This window comes from Gossypium arboreum, chromosome 1 (assembly GCF_025698485.1).
Source record: "Gossypium arboreum isolate Shixiya-1 chromosome 1, ASM2569848v2, whole genome shotgun sequence".
Lineage (NCBI taxonomy): Eukaryota > Viridiplantae > Streptophyta > Magnoliopsida > Malvales > Malvaceae > Gossypium > Gossypium arboreum.
In genome coordinates, this window is record NC_069070.1 from 26,734,244 (window position 1) to 26,746,993 (window position 12,750).

A 12,750-nucleotide genomic window follows, 5' to 3' on the forward strand; every position below is an offset into this window, starting at 1 on the left:
TTATTTTACTTCATCCTTTTATTAATCTCTTGAAATTAGCCACATCTATTTAAATCCTTTCACATGAGTCCTTTTTCTTTCAATTCTCAATCAAATTAACTAAATCAAAGAATTCAAAATTCACACATGCATTTTCACATATTCTAGACAATAAATATTACGTTCGAACATATCGGTGACTCGGTTTAGCGGTCCCGAAACCACTTCCCGACTATGGTCAATTTTGGGATGTCACATTACCAGACAAACAGAATATTTCAGACCAATTCAGAATCACAGATATCACATAACATTAATACACAGGCAATCATCAACAATTCAACTCTTAAGAAGGTCTGTGAGACCTAACATATACTTTTAAGGATAGTTAGTACTAAATCGAACACATTCATAAATTTTAGAACTCAGAAAATTTTTCAATTCTGTTAATGTCACACACCCGTGTGACCAGGCCGTGTGTCTCACACGGGCACCAGACACGCCCCTGTGAACCAGTCTTGCCAAAACAAGGCATTCATATTGACTTTCACCGACGGCCGACAGACACGCCCTTGTGATACTTAGCTAGCTACTGACTTAAGCCCATGTGTCTTAATCGTGCAGTATTAGAAGGTTACTGTTTTGCATACAAGGCCACAAGGCACGCCCGTGTGCCCTGGCCGTGTGGCATAATGCAAGCTTGGTTTAAACCAAATGGCCACCCCTATTTGGGTCACTCCTACAAGCAATATTAAACCACATTCATGCCAAAATTTTCAGCCAATTCCATGCTTAAAATGACCAATCATATTAGATCATAAAACATTACAAGCATACACCATTTGGCATCACCAACCAAATACCAAAACTATACACAAACATAACATTTGCTAGCCAACTCTCATGGCATAACATATATACATATCAAAGCTTAACTATATAAACATTCTAGCCTATACATGCCATACTTAAAATATATACACTTTCAAAAGTACCAAAATGAGTTCGATAGTGTGGCGACAATCCTCGACTATCCCCGAGTCTTCTATAGCTACGATAACTGTAAAACAGACAAAAATCACACAGAGTAAGCTACAAAGAGCTTAGTAAGCCAAATACAATTGGTTTAACTATAAAGCATATAAATACAAATCAACAGCAAGAATTCATAGCCATTTCACAAGATAGTTCATGAGCCTAACCATGCTCATTTGCTCACATACATGTCATGCTTCACTTTCAAATTCCATACATACTTCACATTCAATATTTCACAGAAATAGAGTCTTTCATATTCAAAAATTTAGTACGATACAAATGTACCTGTATAGATTATACATTTCATATATCCATTCTCATATCTCGTACTTTATCATCAGACAGTTCAGAAATGATACAGATACTCATATACAGGTACAATGCCGACGTCCCAGACATGGTCTTACATGTAATTCAGTATCAATGCCTTTGTCCCAGACAGGGTCTTACACGAAATCTGATATGATGCCTATGTCCCAGACATTGTCTTACACGTAAATCTCAAATCGAGGCCTGTGTCCCAGACACGGATCTCAGATCAATGCTTACATTCCTTTAGATACATACAGAGCTTTTCAGATACTAGCATATTATGAGAATTTAATCAAAATTCATTCATTAGGAACTCAAGGCCTTCCAATACAGATTACAGTTTGTATGTGCAGAATTTAGTCAATTTAACATGTAATTGTAATTTGACTTACCTCGTACAGATTTCGAACGGAACGAGTAGACTATTCAACTATTTTGGACTTCCCTCGATCTAAGTCTGATTTTCTTTGTTCTTGATCTAATACAGTTCAAATTCAATCATTCAATCATTCATTTCATTCAAAATAATCCATGAATACATATTTAAGGCACTTTGCATTTTAGCCCTTACATTATCACACTTTGACAATTTAGTCCATTTTTCACAAAATCACAAATATGCAAAATTCACCTAGACTATAGCTTGGCTGAATATACATAGCTTCCATACAAGCCCAAATAACATATTTAATTCACAATTTAGTCCTTCAAAACCTCATTTTTACAAATTAGCCCAAATAGCTCTCTTCCATAAAAAATTTAAGATCAAAGCATGATAATCTCACATATATCTTTCATAATTCATATAAAAACATTGCAAAGCTTATATAATCATCAATGGCACATTTCATGATATTCAACAAAAACATAAATTCAGATATGGGTTTTGAAGAACATGAAGCAACGATCACAGAAACGTAAAAATTATCAAAATCTGAACAAAATAGGCTAACCTATTCACTCATGCAATGGCCGAATACTTTGAAGCTTCAATGGCTTCTTCTTCTTTTAACTTTTGGCAATAGAAGATGACAATGGCCAATTTTTTTTATGTTTTGTTTTATTGTAACAACTATAAACATTTTTCCATTTTGCCTTTGACTAATAAACGTTAAACTTTCCAACTACATGTCCATATTTGTCCATGCATTAGTACAATGGTCCAATTGCATCATAAGGACTTCATACTTGAAAAGCCACTTCACATAGGCACTTTATCAATCAGCACACAGGTTTTACATTTTATGCGATTAGATCTGTTTTCATAATTAACACAGAAACAGACAAATTAAATCACAGAAACTTCGCAGATATAAATTCACATGCCACAAACACAGAAAAATAATATTAAAATATTTTTCAAAATCAGTTACGTGGTCTCGAAACCACTGTTTCAACTAGGGTCTAAATCAGATTATTATAGAAACCGTCCAATAAGTGGGAATTAAAGCCCTATTTCAGCACAAGTAGATGGCTTCCCAAAAACAAGCTTTCAGGTATTTAATTAAAGGTCCTTACAGTTAGAAAATAATCAAAAATCAACCCAACAATTTTGCTATTGAAACGGTCCACCCTATGGCTATTATTAGCCTTGGTCTGAATTCAAAATGATGAGACTAAGTTATCCCCTTTTCCATGAATTGTGGCTGGCCATATGTGAGAGAAAATGAAGGAATTTAAATTCTATTTTTGGCAAACTCTACCCCTTACCTTCACCTATAAATACCATACAAATCCTACTTCTCAAATCATCCCCCATGCCTCAACACTCATCTCTCATTCATCATTCTATCTTTTTTCCCTTTTCCTTTCCCTTGCATAGCCAACATCTCCCTTTCCATCATTTAGCCAACATAAGCATTTTCAAAAGCATTCTTTGGCCAGCCACGTTGAAACCCTTAGCAAAGAAGCATCGATCAGAACATAGGAGCACATCAGTCAGAATAGATCTGAAATGTTGCTGAATTGGATAGAGTTTACTCTTTCCTCTTGTTATTTATTTTAATTATGTTTTCTTTAAGTTTATTATTTCTGACGTTAACCATGATATTTTAAATCTTATTTGCAAGGATGATTATGTCAATTCAACAAGATTTAATTTATTCATGTTTAATATGTTTGGGCCTTAGTCGATCATGTTTTCAATTAATATCATGATGCATTTCATTCATACTGATTGGGTGCACTTAGATTGGCTAAGCAATCCTAACTAGATGATGACTAGTAGACACATAGTTGAAAAGTACAATGCTAAATTTAGATCATTAAACTATAACACCCCTGACCCATATCTATCGCCAGAATAGGGTTACGAGGCATTACTGAACAATACATCACATTCTCATACAATTATGCATTCAATATTATAAACTATTCACAAACATTCACATTGTCCCTTAAAAGGTTTTACGAAACCTTAAATCATACTTAAGAGTGGTTCGAGACTAAATCGATCACATATAAAAAATTTTGAATACTTTGAAAAGTTTCATGAAATCACAGGTCACACTCCCATGTGCCTCACACGGCTACCAGACACATTCGTGTCACAGGTCGTGTGAAAACAGGGCATACATATTGACTTGTACCACATGGCCGAGGACAGGCCCATGCGCTAGGCAGTGTGAAATCTAAGGTGGTTACTGACTTGGGTCACACGGTCGGCCACACGCCCATGTGCCAGCCCGTGTGCCACACATGGCCAGTAGACATGCCAGTGTGTCTAGACCGTGTCAAAACTGTAGGGTATATTGACTTTAAATCGAAGGGTACCCTAGGGGATACATAGCCGTGTAACATTACCGTGTGTTGCTCACAGCTGAGACACACGCCCGTGTCTTGCCCGTGTGGACAAAAATAGGTTATTTACAAAGCCAATTTGCCACCCTAATCACAAGCACATATAGCAACCAAAATGGCACCATTTCAATACATCTTTAAGCAACCAAAAATATGCCAATTCATGCTCATAAACATTCAACCACTCAATTTCATATTCAAAACATACCAAAACAAGGCAACACTTAGAACATTATATACATCACATATATCATTATCAAACATATTATTCAAGCCAACTTAAATGGCCAAATTCACACCAACATTTACAAGCCAAATCTCATGGCTAAAATGACAACTCAAAATATATAAATATGACACTAGCCTATACATGCCATATACCATATATACAAAGCTTCCAAAAATACCAACGAGATGATCGATAGTGCGATGACGTTTCTCGATAATCCCCGAGTTCGAGCTAGCTTCGATAATCTATAAAACATGGAAAGAACACACAAAGTAAGCTTTTAAAGCTTAGTAAGCGATATACAAATAAAGCTATCATATAACCCATCACATTTCCATTATTTGGCCAAGTACAAGTAAACATATATATATATATACACAAATCTTTCTCTTTGAATACATATTCATTTTCTCATGTAACGTCTCAATTACTTCACTTTTCAATACTCGTATAAACTTCATACGTACTTGATTCATTTAGCTTATTAACACATTCCTTCTCGACTTATCTTTTCCCATTGAACCGTTCAGAATCGTTAAGGATACACGGAAATCACATAAGCAAGTACAATGCCATATCCCAGATATGGTCTTACATGTTATCACATATCATGCCACTATCCCAAACAGGGTCTTACACGAAATCAATTAATGATGGCAATGTCCCAGACATGGTCTTACTCGTAATCTCAATATAATGCCAATTTCCCAGACATGGTCTTACATGTAATCACATCTCGATAACCTAATGTCATGACATTCGTATCCTAATCTATTCCTAAGGTTCGTACAGGACTTTCAGATATCGTAACTTTGTCGATTCTTGCTCGTAAGTACTCGTTCAACATTTATAACAACTCAATAGCAAGTAAGCGCATATAATTCAATTTAAAGACATTCATTTGTATATGAATTTCCCTCGTAGTCAGAATAAATGGACTGGTCGACTATTCGATAACTTTCGTTTCCCCCCGATCTAAATTCGATTTCTTTCTTTCTTTATCTATATACATTCAAAATTAACCATTTTATTCATCAGCACATTCAATATCATCCACAAACACATATTTGGGCCTTTTTGCACTTTAGCCCCTAAAGTTAGACATTTATTCAATTTAGTCCCTATTACAAAATTCACAAAATTTCTTTATACACATGCTTGGCCGAATATTTCCTTACTTCATATAAGCCCTTATCTTTCATTTATTTCAAAATTTAACCACACATTTTACACTTTTCACAAATTAGTCCTTTTTATGCAATTTCATTAAAAATCACTTTACAAAACATGATAATCTATCAACAAATACTCATTTTCTATCATCAAGCATTCAATAACTCAAGAATTCATCAATGGAAATTTACAAAATCACCAACAACTTTAGAAATTAGGGTACGGGCTAGCTAGTACTCAAAGCAACGATCACAAAAACATAAAAATCATCAAAAACTGAGCTAAAAACATATCTTAATGAAGAACAACAAGGGCTGAACCCTAAAACAACATTTTCCTCCTCTTTTTGGTAAAGGGTGCTATGACCTTTTTTGGTTATGCCGGTTTCTATCGAAGATTCATTAAGGACTTCTCCAAAATTGCTAAACCCCTTATGAAAATAATTGTAGAATGACACGAAATTCAACTTTGATGAAGAATGCTTAAAAGCTTTTAATGTTCTGAAGAATCGATTAGTTTCGACACCCGTTATCGTCACACTTGACTGGGATTTTCCATTTGAATTAATATGTGACAAAAGTGACTTCGTGATAGGAGCTGTGATGGGCCAGAGAAGTAACAAAATTTTTCATCCCATCTACTACACAAGTCAGATTTTGATGGGAGCTTAATTGAATTATATGGTAACAGAAACAAAAATTACTTGCTATTGTATTTGCTATTGACAAGTTTGGATCTTATTTTGTAGGTACTAAAGTGATTGTCTATACAGATCATTCGGTAATTAAATATTTACTTGCCAAGGAAGATGGCAAGCCAAAATTGATCCGATGGGTACTTCTACTCCAAGAATTTGATCTAGAAATTCAAGATTGAAATGGGGTAACTAGTTGATCACTTATCCAGATTGGATCCACAAGAAGAAACTTCATCTCTTGTACCCATCCAGGGGACATTTCCAGATAGGCACATTCTTAAGGTAAATCATGTACATAACACCTCTTGGTTTGCTTATTCTGCTAACTATTTAGCTTGTGGTTTGATGTCGATTGATAAGACGTATCAACAAAAGAAAAAGTTTCTTCACGATGTCAAGTACTATTTCTGGGAAAAGTCATATTTGTTCAAAAAGTGCGCAGATCATTGTCACACAGTCACACAGCTCCGAGTGGGGGACACTTTAGAGGTACACGTATTGCGGCCAAAGTACTACAAGCTGGATTGTAACATCCTAACCCGTATTGTCACTAGAATAGGGTTACGGAGTATTACCTAAGTTTACAATTCAAACAAACAAAAAATTCAAACATTTTATATAATATCTATGAATATATTAAAACCAAGTCAAATTATATATATTTTCCCTTATACAAGCCCTAAAGGCCTTAAATATGCGATAGAAACAAGTTGGGACTATATTGAAAACTCAAAGAATTTCTCAGGAAATAATGAAAGTTTTCAACATTGCAGGGGTCACACAGCCAAGGGACACACCTATGTCTCAGGCCGTGTTGGCATTCAAAGTAGGGACACACGGTCGTGTCCCAGCCCGCGTAACTTACTGACTTGGGTCACACGGTCGAGCCACAAGCCCGACCACCCTTTGAAGTAACCCCACATGCCCGTGTGCCAGGCCGTCTGCTAGGCCGTGAATAGCTTGACTTGCAACCCTTTGAAAGCTATAGGGAACACACGGCAAAGACACATGCCCCTGTCTCTGCTTGTGTAGACAAAAATAGACCATTTTATAAGCCATTTTTCTCACCCAATTTGGTATGTACCTATAGGAAACATTGCATATACTTACAAGCTATAACAAGGCATGCAAATCAAGCATAAACAAGTCATATAAATATGGTATAATATCAAACAACCAATATTCCCTTAGGAACCTCAAATGACAATATGCAAACATTTATAATCATGTACTCATTTTGGTCAAAATGATTAACTAACTTCCAACTAGATTTACATCAATTCATGCCATTTAGTTTACTTACCAATACTTCCCAATTGGTTCCAAATATGCCATTTTAAGCTAGCACCAAATCACCATATAAGTCATGTACAATATAATACCAGTTCACTACAAATTCATCATATCCAAAACACATTTATCTATCATTTTAGCTTTCATTATTCAATCATAAAACAAGCCATACATCAACCATGTTAATGCTACTTATATACATACCACAATATGTCAAAACACAAGCCAAATCAAATGGCCATATTCACAACAAAACATATATGCCAATATTAGCCAAAATACCTATACAAGCCATTATAACCAAAATTAAACAACTGAATGTACCAAAAGAGCAGATGGATAGTGTGATATAGCTACGATAAGCTTCCAAACTGAACAAGCTTTTGATTCACTATAAAACACAGAAAAACAACACAAAGTAAGCATTTAAGCTTAGTAAGTTCGTATAACATTGAATTTAACTTACCATATAGTCATATAATATGTAAGTAAACAAGCATATCCCAATACAAGTTGGCCAAATGCCTAATCACATATACATCAACCATGTTAGCCATGTAATTACATATATAAGCCAATAAGCATAGATGAACATAATTGTTGATCAAATGCCATATACATGTATCATCAATTTCATTTTTCCATATATCATGTAATCACATATTTCATGTAAAATCATGTGCTCCTGTAATAGTACGTATCAAACTCTTACCATTTCATATCAGAATATTTCCCGTTGAGCCATTTAGAATATCATTAGATACCTGGATAGCTCACACATAGTGTGCTAGCTCATATAACTGTAATCCATCAATTAATGTACATGTATGCTCATACGAGCTGTGAATCGGTATGCTCACTCGAGTTATAGATCGGTATGCTCTCACGAGCTATAAATCAACATGCTCACATGAGTTTTGGGTCGAAACGTAGCTACATGATGCTGCTCCACAAAGTTGTGGAGTATTTACAACACATATAGGACCTAGCCATCGGTAGGACGTTCAAGACTAGCACTCAAATCAAGTAAACCCTAATGACATGTCATTTGTATCCTACAAATTCCTAAGGTCCAAACAAGACTCCGTATTTGTCTAACTTCATTGGATATGCAGCCATGTATATTTATAACAATTCACAAATAATTCAATATAAAACATATAAACACAATTTAATCACACGAGCTTACCTCGATGAGTATACGTAGATACGGAAGAGTTTAATCCGAGACTTTCTTGATCTATGCAGATAAATTTAACTCAATTTATCATACGAGGTCTGTCTTGATCTATACAGATAAATTTAACTCAATTTAATATATAATTCATTCAATTTAGCCCAAAAACATATTTTGGAAAAATTATTGTTTTGCCCCTATACTATTAATTCCTTTGCAACATAGTCCCTAGTTCATAAAAATAGTAATTCATGAAATTCCACCAGAACCCACATAGCTGAATATCAATTAGGTCCCTAGCAAGCCCTATATTTAATTTATTTCACAAATTAACCATTTAAAATTTCTACTTTTCAATTTAGTTCGTAATTGACGATTTGACAAAAAATTCCTTTACAAAAGTTGTTTATCTAACAACAACCATCCATTTTCTAACATCAAACTTAAAACTCATATATGCATCAACGGTAAAACCCTAATAGTTTAATAGTTTCACAAATTAGCCCTTGAGCTAACTAGATTAAGCTACAATGATTTTGAAAACATAGAAATCATAAAAAATGGGACAAAAGTGCATACCTAATCAAGAAATCAAAGTGGCCGAACCTAGCTCAACAATGGATTCTTTTTCTCTTTAAAATTTGGTTCAAGATAGAAAATAAAGATGAAAGCTTAAATTTTTTTTTGTGTATTTTGTCATTATTTTCTAAATTACATAATTAGACTTTTTTTTTTGTGTATTTTGTCATTATTTTCTAAATTACATAATTAGCCTTTAAAACCATTATTAATTACACAAAATGCCAAACCATCATATTCCTATAATAGTCCGGTTTTAGCTAAATCAAAATAGTGGTTTCGAAACCACAAATTTGAGGTTGTAAAATTGTTTTTATTGTTATTGGTGTTTAGTAGCATGTGAATATGTATGTATGAAAATTTTTTGAAATAATTTTATCGTTTAAGTGGTTGATTTGAGAAATTGACTAAATCGCATAAAATGTAAAAGTAGCAGGCTATAAGTTAAAAGCGCTTATTTGATATGGTTTATTAAATGTGAGGTCCTTATGATGTAATTAGACCATGATTAGTAGAATTTGACATAAATGGCCAACCATTAAATGTTTTGTTAATGTTTTAATTTAGGTTAAAATGGTAATTATATAATTAAGTTAGTTATAATAAAACACAACAAAATGGTTCATCGTTTCTCATCTTTTTAAACCGAAAATAAAATAAAAGAATAGGGTTTGAATGCTTAAACCATTTGGCACTTGTGTGGCTTAATTAAGGTATGTATTTTACTCAGTTTTTGATGATTTCTATGTTTATATGATCGTTGCTTTGAGTACTAGATAGCCTATGCCCTAATTTTTGAAAGCGTTGATGATTTTGAAAGTTTCCATTGATGAATTCATGTGTTTTTGGATGTTTGATGATGAATTATGAAAGGTTAGTGATAGATATGTAAGTTTTGTAAAGTGATTTTTGATGAAAATGTCAATTAGGGATTAAATTGGGAAACTATGAAATGTTGTAGTTAAAAGTGTGGAATAAATGAAAATACGGGTAGTTATGAAGCTATAAAAAATTCGGCTAGCATGGGTTGTCCTTAAATTTCATGAATTTGTAATTTTATGAAAGAGGGACTAAATTGTAAGAAATGTAAAAGTTTAGGGCCAAAGTTCAAATTGGCTTAAATATGTGTTTGTGAATGAAATTGATTGAGTTGGTGATTAAATGGATTAATTTTGAATATATATATAGATCAAGAACGAAAGAAATCAGACTTAGATCGAAGCAAGAACAAAGTACTCGATTAATCAGATAGTTTCGTTGTTTCTATGACTGAGGTAAGTTCATATGCAAATAAATGTATTTAAATTGAATTATACATGCTTATTTGTCATTTAATTGTTATAAATGTTGAACAAGAAATTACGAGCAAGAATTGACAAAGTTACGACATCTGAAAGTCCTGTACGAACTTTAGGAATAGTAGAGGACACGAGTGTCATGACATTAGGTTACCGAGATGTGATTACATGTAAGAACATTTCTGGAACATTGGTATTTTATTGTGATTACGTGTAAGACCATGTCTGGGATATTGGCATCGTTAGTCGATTACGTGTAAGACCCTGTCTAGGATAGTGACATCGATATGTGATAACATGTAAGACCATATCTGGGATATGGTATTGTAATGCCCAAAAAAAATCCCGAACTTTCTTTTTTATCAGTTTTGATAAAAGGTGTGCTTAATATTCCTAGTGAAGTGTTATTTATGTGATAGTAGGCCTTGGTTAAGTTATGAGTTCGAACTTTGGGGTGAAGGAAATTATAGTTTAATAATTAAAAGAACCTTGGTGGCAAGTAGTTTGGTTTTTAAATAAATGAAGGAGGAATTGGACACAAGTGTAAGAGTATGCCCAAAGATCAATCACGAGATGGTTGTAATAACATACTTGATTTATCATGTTTATTGATATAAGGCGCAGCCATTATTATTTCAGTTTCTTTTCTGTGTACATAAATAACTGTTTTATAATAATGTCCTGAGAATAATATGATTATTCTTAAAAGATCCTTAGTCAAGTATTATTGTTGGCTAGGACAACAATAATGCATTAAGATTAACATGTAGTTGATTGATGATAAAGAGTTGTCATTGATATGGAGTGTCAAAATCAATGCATGAATATGTGTGTTACAGAACAACATATTGGACTGACTGCTATGAGTATGTTTCTTGGATTATTATGTAATTGTCATAACATTACTCATAGTGATTAATATGTATATGATCCTCATAGTTGAGATCATCATTATCCCAACATCGTGAGTTGTATATTTTGATATAGTCAAACGAACATCGAATCTGGTTGTTCTATAAAGACTAATGTTGGATATACCACAATCTATGTAGAGGATATGGTTGATCAATATAGGATAAGTCCTCCTACATAATGGGAGTAATATCTTAGGCCACTTGATTGAGTGAGACTAGAAATGCATGGCCATGCTCAAATAAGTTGATATGAGATGTCATACTTATTTGTGTATCATAGTTCACTTAAGGTATCAAGAAACATGGGATGGACTATGCAAGTGTGACTGTTCCATGACTTGTGTCCATTCCAAAGATATAGGACTTAAGGATTAATGCATGAAAGGTTAATCACAAAAGGTTATGTCGAATCATGACTTCTCGTAACTTAGGTAGCAATGATGCATTGCAAGATGCCACTCATTGTTTGTAACATTAGAATCGTTCTAATATTATTGCTAACGTTACAAGAACCTATAGGGTCACACCCTATGGTTGAAATCAATGGAGTAAAACATAGTTGGTATTGTATTCTGATTGTCAGATGAATTAAATTAATTATAGAATTAATTTGATTGGGCAATCAAATTGTTGAACATACTATACCTACAAGGATGTTGTACACATAATCAGAACATAATTTCATTAGTATATGAATTTGGTTCAGATATAAGTTTAAATAAATATAGTTTCTAAATCTTTATTATAATTAATGTAATTATAATTTTCGGTTAAACATTATTATATTTATTTTAATGATGACTATTATGTTTCGATTAATTTTAATGAATTAATATTCATTAAAAGATATACCAATTAAAAGGGTGTTATATATGGCAAGGGTAAAACCCTAAAGAGATAATATATAAATAAGCCCGAAACTATGCTAAAGGGTCTAGTAGTCAGTCAAGCATAAAAATCATGAAATAGTTTCGAGATTTTTCTACCGCTCATTGTCAACTGGTGGATACACGAGAGGCCGACATCGTAAAGGTTCTTGCTTGGTTCGATAGTGGTTCAGATTCCCATTTCCTAGGTGTCGCTGTCTACTCAGATTGAGGTTTCGATAATTTCGAAACCTTTTATCACCCCCGATACGTTCCTTACACATGGATCCATTGTTTGGATCGCCGGAATGTTTTTAATTATTTATTTTTCTACTGCACCCTGGAGGCACCGGCGTTCCAACAACAAGGAGCCTTGTGTTGGAGTGGCAAGTAGCG